The 12,360-nt window shown below is 35.8% G+C and overlaps 1 protein-coding gene across 2 annotated transcripts in view; it reads left to right on the forward strand.

The window, feature by feature from the left end:
* The first annotated feature begins 882 nt into the window (after positions 1 to 882).
* The window catches only part of cntn4 (contactin 4), a 150,914-nt gene continuing 139,436 nt past the window's right edge, over positions 883 to 12,360 (forward strand). Inside the window, exon 1 of one of the 2 annotated variants that reach the window (XM_060868386.1) lies at positions 883 to 1,144. The gene's annotated coding sequence lies outside the window, so the exon portion shown is untranslated. The remainder of the gene's footprint in view (positions 1,145 to 12,360) is intronic. The other variant, XM_060868385.1, reaches the window with a different exon arrangement.

Here is a 12,360-nt window from a genome sequence, read left to right on the forward strand (position 1 = left end):
TATTTATTTATAGTTTGTATGCATGTCATTATACATGTATAAATGTATGTTTGTATGGTGTGTATGTATGTATGCGTGTATGTATGTACTGTATGTATGTACAGTATGTATGTAAATATGTATTTCTTTATTCAGCTTTTTATTTTCACATTTGCAAAGCAGGCCTTCTCATACTGAGGTGAACATAAGCATGCCACCCAAAGAAGGTCAGCCATATTTCCAGGTCTGCATTTTATTTCACTAAAGATGAAGACTGATGCTCAGGTTGGTGTATTTCAAGTCTACATTCTTATCATCACACTTATTAGAGGCCTTGAGATGATATATATGTGCACACACACACGCACACACACAATTACTATATGTTGTGCCTACACTTACACCTAAACCTGACCTCTAATCAAAAGCAAATCTTTTAAATAAAAAATAAATAAAATAATAAATATGCCAGTTTTTGCGTTTAGTCATAACAAAATTATTATATATTATGATAATTAATATATTATTATATATTCATATTCCAATCCTGTAGGGGTATTTAGTCCGCACTAAGATATAAAACATGCCCTCACACAAAATAGAAGCTATAGACTTCCCACAATATATGTTTCTCATTAAGGTGAGAATGAATATTTTATGAAGTACATCATAGGGTTTTCAGAAGGCTCGAGTTACTGTTGCACAAAAGTGAACATGGCTTGGTCTAGATCCTGCTTTGATGGAATGAAAATTGCCTAACTATGCTGCCCACCATGGGGTTAACTGCTATTTAAAAGCATCTATGCTAACTGTGCCGATGTATGCCAGCATCGGCCACTTGGACTCGGCGTCGCCTGAAGCTCACTCCATCACTCCTCCCGAGCCCTTGAGCGCAGAGAGTGGGCGGGGCCAGGCGCGCGCCGCTCCGACGCGCCAAACTGCGCTGCGCTGAGCAGATGTGATACACGCGACACGTCCTGCTTAGCGGTAGCGATATTACGCGGTACTATGCAGACAAATTATACCCAGCAGCGCGAATACGAGCTGCGTTAAAAGCGACCTCTTTCGTGCCATATATTCCAACGAACAGGACGATTCCAGTTCAGCTTGGATTGCGAGAAGCTTTGCTTGGAGGAGACGAGAACAGGAGAGCTCATGTACCACAGTAAGTGCACTTGGTAGTTGTGGATTTCTCAGTAGTTTAAGAGGAGAGCTTTAAAGACGCTCGGGGTTAGTCTCTAACGGAGGGGTGCATGAGGAATACAGCCCGGTTTCACACCGATGATCTCCTCGTTTTTAGTGTCTTACTTCCTTTTCACTGGGTTATTTTTTCACTCGAATCAGACAGGATCCTATGCGTTTATAATAATAATAATAATAATAATAATAATAATAATAATAATAATAATAATAACAACATCAACAACAATAATAATAGTAATAAAAATAATAATAAAAATTATACTCTTTAGGAATAAACATAGTGTATAGTAGATTATGTACCTATTCCTATAAGCAGAGTTTCTTAAGTAGAAAATAATAGAAAAAAATCTCTTGTACTGAATAATAATAATAAATGCATAGTAAACTCTCTTCATTAAGTAATGAATAATCATATAGTAGTACACATGGGTTCACATTTTTAACACTCTGTACGTATTTCAAAATGTAACCCAGTTGACAACCTAGCAAAAAAAGGCCGCAATATAACTTTGCCTTCAATATAAAATGCCCAAGGCCTGTGTCATTCCACTGTTGTTAAAACATCTCGACTGGACAGGAAAGCCACTAATTTAACACCATGACTCATATTCCACTCTCACTTTCTTTAACAGTAAATTCAGGATTTTCTCAGAATATAACTGTCTTCTTTCTATTATCATAGCGCAGAGTAGTCTAGACATAACACACTCAAAAAAAAACAAAATTGAAAGTTGTTAGTAGCCATTGTATTACAAGCTGTAGTCAAGAAAATAGTGAATACTACAGCGAATACTGTGTTCAAATGCCAAAGGAGGATATTAGTTCTAAAGGAGAATAGCCCTGTTGTCTGCTTAGGCAGAAGTCATCAGTTCATATAGACATGAAAACTGATCCTAGTGTATGTAAATATACTATAATTATAATTAAATATAAAATATAAATGTACTATATTTATTTATTTATTTATTTATTTAGTACATGCTTATTTTTTCACCTTTTTTTCTTTTTTTTTTAATTTTTTTTTAATTTTTTTAATGTCATTCTCTATCAGTCCAGAACCATCAGCAATGAATTTGTTTTTATATTTGTGTTCACTCCTGTGCTAAAGTTTTCCTAAAGAGAAGAGAATTGTGTTTAATGACCTACTGGATAGTCAGTAGTTACATAGTCACAGAGGGAATGAGAGGACAGAGTTTTGCTGGCGAGCATGCTGCAACCTAGCTGCCTGTCAGAATTGATGTAGTGCAAAAGTGACATTAAAAAGATTCCAGAATAGTTACATTTAGAGACATGTCATAAAAATTCCATTGCATGGTTGCTTGCTGGCAGAGTGTCATTGGTGGCATTTCTATTTTACATGTATATTTCTCTAGGCATTTTAAATGTTTTTTTTTTCTCTATTATGAGTCTTAAAAATTGTTACACACCCAGACATAGATTTCTGTATGTTAAGTTATGCCAGAAGAAAACTATTTCAGGTAATCAGGATGGCCAGTTAAATGTCTTAATGTCTTATCTCCTTGAAACAGACACACACACGCCTGTCTCACATAAGATGTATTTTACAGGCAAAAGAATATTAGAAGTCTCAGTTGTGGTCAGCCAGATAACACACCTGTCTTCCCTGGATAAAGTTCCAACAATCTTTAGGAAATGTGCAAGTATGGGATAAACTGGCATAAAACATTTCACAAATAATTTTTCCAGACAAATAAAAATTTTAGCCATTTTCAACATTTTGCAAACTCCAATGTGCATTTCCAGTCTTCAGTAGAGCTTATGTTTGATGACTTTATGTTTGATGTATTTCTGCACTCCTCCATTTCATTGTGGCTTGCACTGTGTAGCCTTCCTCCTTCAGGGAAATGCTGAGCTTCTCAGGATCTTATTGCTACTTGCACAACTCTTGTGTGTGCAAAGTGTAAATCTCCTGGACAGCTTAAGTGTCGAGAAACATGGTACTTAGTCTGTGTACAAGTACATTTACATATAGAATAGACCCGACTGGGTGCTTATCAGAAATGTTATTTCTCCCAGCTTTCTCTGAAGTCTATTAGGCTGTACAGTACTGCAGACCAATGCCACACAAAGACAAATGCTCAGAGTCACACCCCTTATCTTGCTGCACTCATATTGAAAAAGAAAAGTAAACATAGCAGAGTCTTATTTTCCTTAGCATTAATATGTACAGGGAATATGTGACCTTATAGCACTCTAGTCAGTGTTCACGCCTGTCCACTGTGATCTATTTTTCCTATTCTTTTGTGTATTCTCTTGTGTGCTGCTTATCAAGAGACAGTTTTGTTGGTTATGCCATATCACATGGGCTTGACATTAATCTCGTACTTAACCATGGTTATTGTAGATGTTATGCTGAAGAGTTTCCAAGTGAAACTGGTCAAAAGGCTGCAGTTACCAAGCACTGTAATTTAACTGTAATTTAATTAGGTAACAAGCATAATAAAATATCTGGTAAATTATTATCAGTGCAATGTTTACTGGCAACACTTGATAAATTGTGCATTTAATACAGAATACCATCACACAACTTATGTCAAAAAAGCCTCGTATCAAATGAGATGTTAATAGTGATCTTGTGTAGCAGCTGAGGTGTCAGATTTGATTGAGTTTATACAATGCACAAATACATTTAAGTTACGAAATCTAACTTGTAAACCTGGTCATTTACAAAACAAATTAACAATTAACAAGTGAATGAACAATAGTGACCTTGGCTAGGAGAAATGGTTACATCACATTTTTTTTTTCAGACATTACACTTTCTTTCATCTTTCATCTTCTACCGCTTATCCGAACTACCTCGGGTCACGGGGAGCCTGTGCCTATCTCAGGCGTCATCGGGCATCAAGGCAGGATACACCCTGGACGGAGTGCCAACCCATCGCAGGGCACACACACACACACACACACACACACACACACACACACACACTCATTCACTCACTCATTCACTCACTCATTCACTCACTCATTCACTCACGCAATCACGCAATCACACACTAGGGACAATTTTCCAGAGATGCCAATCAACCTACCATGCATGTCTTTGGACCGGGGGAGGAAACCGGAGTACCCGGAGGAAACCCCCGAGGCACGGGGAGAACATGCAAACTCCACACACACAAGGTGGAGGCGGGAATCGAACCCCGACCCTGGAGGTGTGAGGCGAACGTGCTAACCACTAAGCCACCGTGCCCCCCGACATTACACTTGTTACTTTTAAATTTCCCCACATAGACATCATTGTTATACTAGCTGTTATAACCATTTCTATTACATCCTGTTTAATCCCTTGATTAAAAAGAAGCTTAGCAGTTAAGCTTTTGAGCTCATGACTAGTAGGTTGTGAGTTCAAATGCCAGATGTGTCAGATACCCATTGCTTTTAAGAAGGACATGTAATCCTTAATTTATTAGCTATATCTTTGCATTACATTTGGCCTCATTTGGATGACTTCCAAATTCTCTAAAAGCAATTGATATATAAGTAAAAATAAGAAACATGGATGAGAGTAAAGAGGTGTGTGATACACAGTTGAAATGCAGGACAAGACACTGGTATTTGGTAAAACAACTTGTGTGAAAACTCATTTGCAGTATTTAATTATTTACCAATACTTTTCATTTTTGATTTTGCCCTGAAATTTGTTTAGGCCACTTTTAAAATGTTATATTGAAAGGGCTTATTCTAAATATTCTCTTTTGTCTGAATAAATTAGAATGTCTAAGCCATTATAAACAAAATTCAAATGTTAATCAATGGAATGGGTACTATTAGGTAATAAGAATATACCTCAAAATACAAACTTTTGAGTAATAATCCTTTCCCAACCTTTTCTTGAGCATTTATATCTTTTCCTAAAGGCTGAGTCATGCAGTTTTGAGTTTGTAATTGTGAAGCCATGAGGTTTTATTTGAGAATCGATAATAATGTCTATAATAACTAAACCTGATGTCATATCTGATACCAGGAAAAGACTTGTGGCCAGTGGGATATCAAATGTGTATTTATGGGCAGTAGCTGTGTTGACAGTTAAGGACAGGATTGCTTTTGAGGTACAAAGGTGCTCTCAACATTTGGATCAATTATGAAAAAAATGTATTGTTTCTAATAGCAAATTTGTTGTTTTTTGTAGTGTACAGGGCTGTTTAGCTCTGCTAATTTATACCTTGTGCTAATCTTTGTGCTTTTGATGCTTGTTAATTTGTGCAAATCTTTGCATGATTATAATATTACAATAATTCTGTAGGCTCCTCAGACCACATGTATTTTATGAACATTATTTTAAAGTGTACATAATATTGTAGCATATATGATGCAATCTAATAAATATTCCACCAACAAAAGACATTAGTTCCTACACAACAATTTGTTTTTGAATAAGGATTAAACCTTATCATTTCAATGGACCAGGAAAAATGGGTAGTAAGAATCACAGCTCAGTAATGCATTTGATAGGTTTTATGTTGATGGGACATAATATCCACTTCTGTTACTAAAAAGCAAACAAGCAAAGAGTGAAGTGTAAAGAGTTTGGCCTGACACTGAATTACAGCAGTAGCTTACCATTTAACCTTCTGTGCTAGTGACCAGAAAGTTAATTTACTACTGGTTAACTACTTAGGTTCTGTAACGCCTATGAGTAATTTGTTTTGGATAAAGATTTCTGACAGATGAATTCATGAAAATATTAAATATTAAATCATCAGTAACCCCGCATTAGTGTAAACATGGCTAAAAAGGAAGTTTTGGAGTGACCACCAATCTGTGCAGGAATATAAAAAAAAATCTGATTTAAAATTATTCCATGTAAATTTATTCCATCATTCAAGACGGTATATGTTAAACAAAAAAGCCAAGTTTCTAGCAAATTTCTGGGAAATCTCTATTTCTCAGTGCTTTGTCATTTTCAATTATGTACTTTCATTAAGTGAACTGAGCATAAACACATGAAATATGAGTATTTAATACCTTTTTAAAGGTCATGAGAATTACTTAATGAAATACTAAGTAAATCGGAGCAGTATTTGGCCTTTATTGTCTGTTACAGGACATAGGGACCAAAATATCTGCATGCTGCAGTAAACAGAAAAACTTTATTTGATGTTAAGGTTCCTTTTCCATGAATGTAATTCTTTTTTCGTTGCAGGTCAGCATCTTTTTATGAGAAGTGGCATTTTATTGTTTAACTCCCTTATTGCCTAACTTCATTTAAGAGAACATGCATGCCTCTTTTAACTGCTCCTTCTTAACTATTGTCTGTCATCCTCATGAATTGCTTATGCAATCCTGGTGCAACATGCTTCCACCTTTGGGGATGTGTCTAATTGTGGGCTTAATAACAGCAGCACAGCTTGACAATCCACTTGTGGATCTTTCAGAGCCGAGGGACTGTTTTATTGTTAACCATAAAATGTGCTCCCTGATATTTTCCCCCATTTGAAAGAACATTTAGGTAAAGATGGCTATAGATTAACCTACCTAGTCATTTCAGATGCATTACTGATATCTGAAAAGATGTTGGCAGTTAAAGGTTTACCTTAACAATAGGGCTCATTTGTGTACATTTATACTTTCATACTGTAATTAACGCAAGAAAATCAATTTTAATAAATTCAGTTTTTTTAGCTAATGCCATTTTGTAGACTACTTTATATAAAATGTTAAATAAATATGATGCCAACCTAGGTAACATTTTTCTGTTTTCATTTACTGAAATGAAACTGACTTTGTAAGCTTTGTACTGCTTGATGATCTTGATGTTTACCATTTAGTAGTTTGAATGTTTGGCAAAGTAAATCAGTTTATATTTTTTTTATTAAAATTACACTCGGACCTAAGCTGTACTTAAAGTACTCAGTGACTAAAGTCTCTGTGCTACTGATCAAAAGGTTGGGCGTTCTAGCTCCAACACTGCCAAGCTGTCACTGTTGGTCCACAGGGCAAGGCCCTTAACCCTGTCTGCTTCAACTTGTCTGACCTAACAGGCAGGAGTATGTACAGAAAGTAATTAAGAACTGTGATGTATGGACAAATCAAAACTGCTGCTCCTTCTTTAGATATTTATTTAGAACATTATAAACTGGGTGTGCAAGTGTTAAAATTAGATTGTCATCTTTCTGTGTTTTTCCTTGTCAAGTGCACTAAAGAGCCCTTCATTGCGTGGTGGCAAAAGCTGAAGAGCTCCAGTGAAAATCGAAGCCTCATGAGTGAGCCAATATAAAATTTTCAAGAGGTTCAAAAGTCCCCTACACCCTTATCATTACACAGATGATGATTTGGTCCACATTACTCTCAAATAACAATCCTTGATTGCCCAAGGCATAGCTCAAAATAAGAATTTCCCAAAGACTCAGCTGTGGGCAGGGTTTGGTCATGTTCACTCACTGAATTTTAAAATGGTAAAAATGGTAAAAATTGTCATTTTACTGTACAGAGAGCGGTTAAATTTCAAAATGAAAAAGTGCTCTAGGAGTTTAACATCATGTGCATGTCCTAGCCGTGTGTTTCCACCAAAAGGTCTTAAGACCAAGTGACAAAAAAGTGTTCTTATGTGTTCCCCATATCATAACACTATACAAATTTGAGCACCTATTAGATTAAATGATTTTGATATTTTTCATTTGTCTAGTTCAGTCACAAAACAGAGTGCCAAAATGGAAGGACTATATACCACCTTTATGGACTGATCTACTTTAAAGTTACTTGAAAGGACTGGCATATTGAGATTGAAATTACTGTTGAAAATTAAATGCATTATTTATTTTTGCTTGGAGTTAGTAATTGTTATGACATTTAACATAGCAATGGGCCTGAAGGACTTAATAATAGGCAACTGTTTGAAAGGACACAAGTCATAGTCTTGCTGAAAAATACCAAATTGCTGATTCTATGTATAGAGTATGACCTTTTGGAGGTGCTGTACAAGCCACGTTGTAGATGTAACAGTGTTAGACACAGCCTTAACATTATCCAATGATATATATTTACTTTATTAAATTACAGTCAGAGAGCTGAACCTTGTTTGATACACTGTAACAAAAATTATTTGCTTAATGGAGGTCTTCTATATTCCTTGGTTAAATCAAACAGAATGGGTTTCAAAGGTCTTACAGCAAAGCTAACAATGGAGTAGTAGAAAATTCTCTGCTGCATTAGCATAGGCAAAAAGGCAGTCACTCTCGAACAAGTCAGGAACTCTTATTGAAGCTCTCTCATAAGAAGAAAGAGTGCTTTTAAGTGAGCCACAATGACATTTTGTGGCGAATTCTGCAGGGATTCTTAAAGGAATGACTCATCCAAAATGGAATATTGTTAAAGAAAGGAAGCAATTACTTGAACTGCATAATGACTGGTACATTTCATTTAGTATAGCAACACTGGCTTTCTATGGATTCTCTACGTTTTAAAATACATTTATGAAACACGGATTTAAATATTATGCAAAAAAAATCACAAATTATTAATGACTATACCATATGTTACATATTTTACCCTACCGTATTATAATATTATCATGTAATGTGAAATGTGAATGTGCTCTACTGGGTATCTTCGGAGACTTTCTCAGTCCCTTTATAACTACAAGTTTCCTGTGAGTGTGTTCTGCACCCTTGCAATGGTTAGCCTAAATGATGATACTTATCAGATGTGCAGTCCAGTCTGAATTAGGGAGTATGATATGACTAGACCCCATCTGTTATTTACACATACACACATACAGTACACACACATCATGCCGCTAAAGTTATTTATTCTCTGAATTTGGTACCTCTACTTGCAATCAAATTTGGTTCCTCTGAAGCCATGGCTCTTAAAATGGGGTGTTGAGTTTGAATTATCAAATCTATTGTTAATTATTGACACAGTTATATAAAGAGCCGAAATCAAAGGATCAAAAAGTGATGTTGCTATGAACACTTGGCTAAATTAAATTTCAATTTTATAATCCCTCCTGCTTAATACTCAAAGAGCCAGAAGCGTGTTTGTATGGTCAAATGAATTCTTCCTCTCCATGTGAAATCTTCATCTCTTCCTTGGAAACTTGTGGTCACTCAAACAGACTATGAATTAACACACATAAAAAATTAACAGCTGGGCAATAATTATGATGGAAACATGAATAAAAGTCAACATTCCAAATGCTTCAAGCCTTTCACTCTACAGTGTGGATAAAACTCAAGTGGATGCTATTACAGTAGTTATTACCACAAAAACCCATAGAACATCAAGAACAAACTTAAGTAAGTAAGTAAGTAATTATCAATGCAAAGTAAAAAAATAGAGATTCTTAGCAGTAACCACAATGTCCCATATGGTAATTCAGGCATACACTGCACAGGATCTGTCGGCAGTCTTTGTATGACTGTTAGGGTTTTTGTTAATAAACTATCAGTTGTCTTCACATATACATTCATCCTCTTTCTATGTCATTCATTTACAACCTGCTTAAATATTACCACTGTGGCAGTATCCAAGCCAACTGCAATCTCTATAGCCATTCACACGTACCTAATTTATCTGGTGCAGGAGAACACATATGCCTGGACACTGTTTACCACAGTACCTGTCAAACTGGCCTGCAAACACTTCAGCCTTAACTTGAGCAATCAAATCTGCAACTGGGTTATTTGTTTCCTTACCAACAAACCCCAGTTTGCCCTGACTGATCACACACAACACACATACTGTACACACACACACACACACATCTCTACAACTCTAGCTCTGTTCCTGTATTAATTTTACAGATGACACCATTAATCTCAGTCGAATCTCAGACTTTAAATGCAAAAAAACAAAAAAAAACAAAGATGTTATCAAAATTTCTGAAAAGCCCTCTGCCCTCCTCAAATAATGTGGAGATGGAAATAGTGGAGGATTAAAATGTATGTAGTCTTTGTTACAGAAACACAAACCAATGCAAGTCTCATAAAGGTCTGGATATAATGTGTCCAGTAATGTGCCCAGTATATTGTCATAGTGAAACTACCCAGAGTAAATCTACCCCAGCCCTTGCTATTTGAATACCCTGAGAATCAACATTCACCCACACAACTTGACTGAGGAACAGCACGTGAGGAACTTGCATGCTTAAAGGTCTGCTTCCTAGAGTGTGTGCAGAGCGGTGAAAGAGGCAAAGTGGCATTGTGGGAGGAAATTAGAGTCACACAGTTCCAGCACGGCTCCGGTTCTAGGAGCCTGTAGCAGGGGCTAAGAACTATAATGATCTACAAAACACATCCTCCAGAATGGTGAATGCAGACTAAACACAGCTAAAATGTCTATGCTCACTCTGAATCTGCAGCTAACAGCACTAACGGTGTTAGCAGTGCAAATAACACAAAAGTCAGCATGACATGCAGATAGTTGCGGAGCGGAAAACACACTCATCATCTGCATGAGGTGAGGAAGGCATTCAGGAGAGTTAATACCAGGAAGGCAGCAGAACCAGACAGCATCCCAGGACAGGTCCTTAGATTTTCCATTTCTCTCGAACAGTCTACAGTCACCACATGCTTTAAACTGTCCTCCATAGTTCCTGTCCCAAAGACACTGTCCCCCTGTAGCCCTGACCTCTGTAGTGATGAAGCCCTTTGCACACCTTCATTACACAGCGCCTAGTCACCTGGATAGCAGGAATGGAAATTATGTTATAATGCTGTTTGTAGACTACAGTTTAAGTGAAAGTGATGTGACGTGACATATGGCTAAGTATGGTAACCCATACTCAGAATTTGTTCTCTGCGTTTAACCCATCCAAAGTGCACACACAGCAGTGAACACACACCCGGAGCAGTGTGCAGCCATTTATGGGGGTTCGGTGCCTTGCTCAAGGGCACCTCAGTCGTGGCCCTCCCGAGACTGAGACTCGAACCCACAACATTAGGGTTAGGAGTCAGACTCTCTAACCATTACGCCACGACTTCCCCGGCACAATATCCTATATATATATATATATATATATATATATATATATATATATATAAATATATAGGTAAATTTAGGTAAAAATTAAAAAGAAATAAATATGTCCAAAATATATGTAGTAACTGAATATTGTACAGTACTGTGTGTGAATATGAACATAACGGCGCACACACACATATAAATGAATAAATATATATAACACTGTACAATATTCAGTTACTACATATATTTTTGACATATTTATTTCTTTTTAATTTTTACCTAACTTTACCTATATATATATATATGTATATACGTATATATACATATATATATATATATATATATATGTATATATACGTGTATATATATATATATATATATATATATATATATATATATATATATATATATATATATAAATATGTATATATACATAATTATATATATATATGTGTATATATATATATATATATATATATATATATATATATATATATATATATATATATATATACACACATATATATACATATATATATATATATATAAATATGTATATATACATAATTTCAACATTTTGCTACATGTTGTACTGTGTATGATTGTATATGTGACAAAAAAATTTTTTATTTGAATTTAGACCTTCTTCTCCTCATATGTTCCCAGACTGATGTCCCCCACCGGCTCCCCACCCCAACACCCACAATTTATAACAGTGGCCCCTTCCCTCAACAAACCCCTGAAAACAAGTATTTGCCCAAGGTGACAACACATCCTAGTCCTATTCTCAGTGTTTACATGACTTTTTATATTAACGTTCCAAGATGGGCATTTGCAGTGCCCCATCCTCTGTGTAACAAGTCCAAACATGATCAGGTATTCAATTGATAGAACCTAAGAATAATTCAGTAGTCAGAAGGATGGCCGATGTTTCTAGACACATACAAGGCTCACAAGAAAACTCAGAAATAGAGAACTGACAAAACTTTGCAACATGATATTTTGAGCAGGAAATAAAGCTCAGAGGCCATGATATAACTCCAGAGAGCACAAGTTTAGCTTCAGCTCATCACAACAGTTGAATATTTGCTTATTTTGAACATAAATGAGTTTATGAGCTACTAAAAATGAACCTAGTGACATAGCTCCAACATAGCCTTAAATTATAGCTTAAATCTTACACCTACACTCTAGTAGATGCCATGAATTTTGTGAATAAAAAGCTGCAGAGTAACATTATTTGCA

This window comes from Tachysurus vachellii, chromosome 4, assembly GCF_030014155.1.
Source record: "Tachysurus vachellii isolate PV-2020 chromosome 4, HZAU_Pvac_v1, whole genome shotgun sequence".
NCBI lineage: Eukaryota > Metazoa > Chordata > Actinopteri > Siluriformes > Bagridae > Tachysurus > Tachysurus vachellii.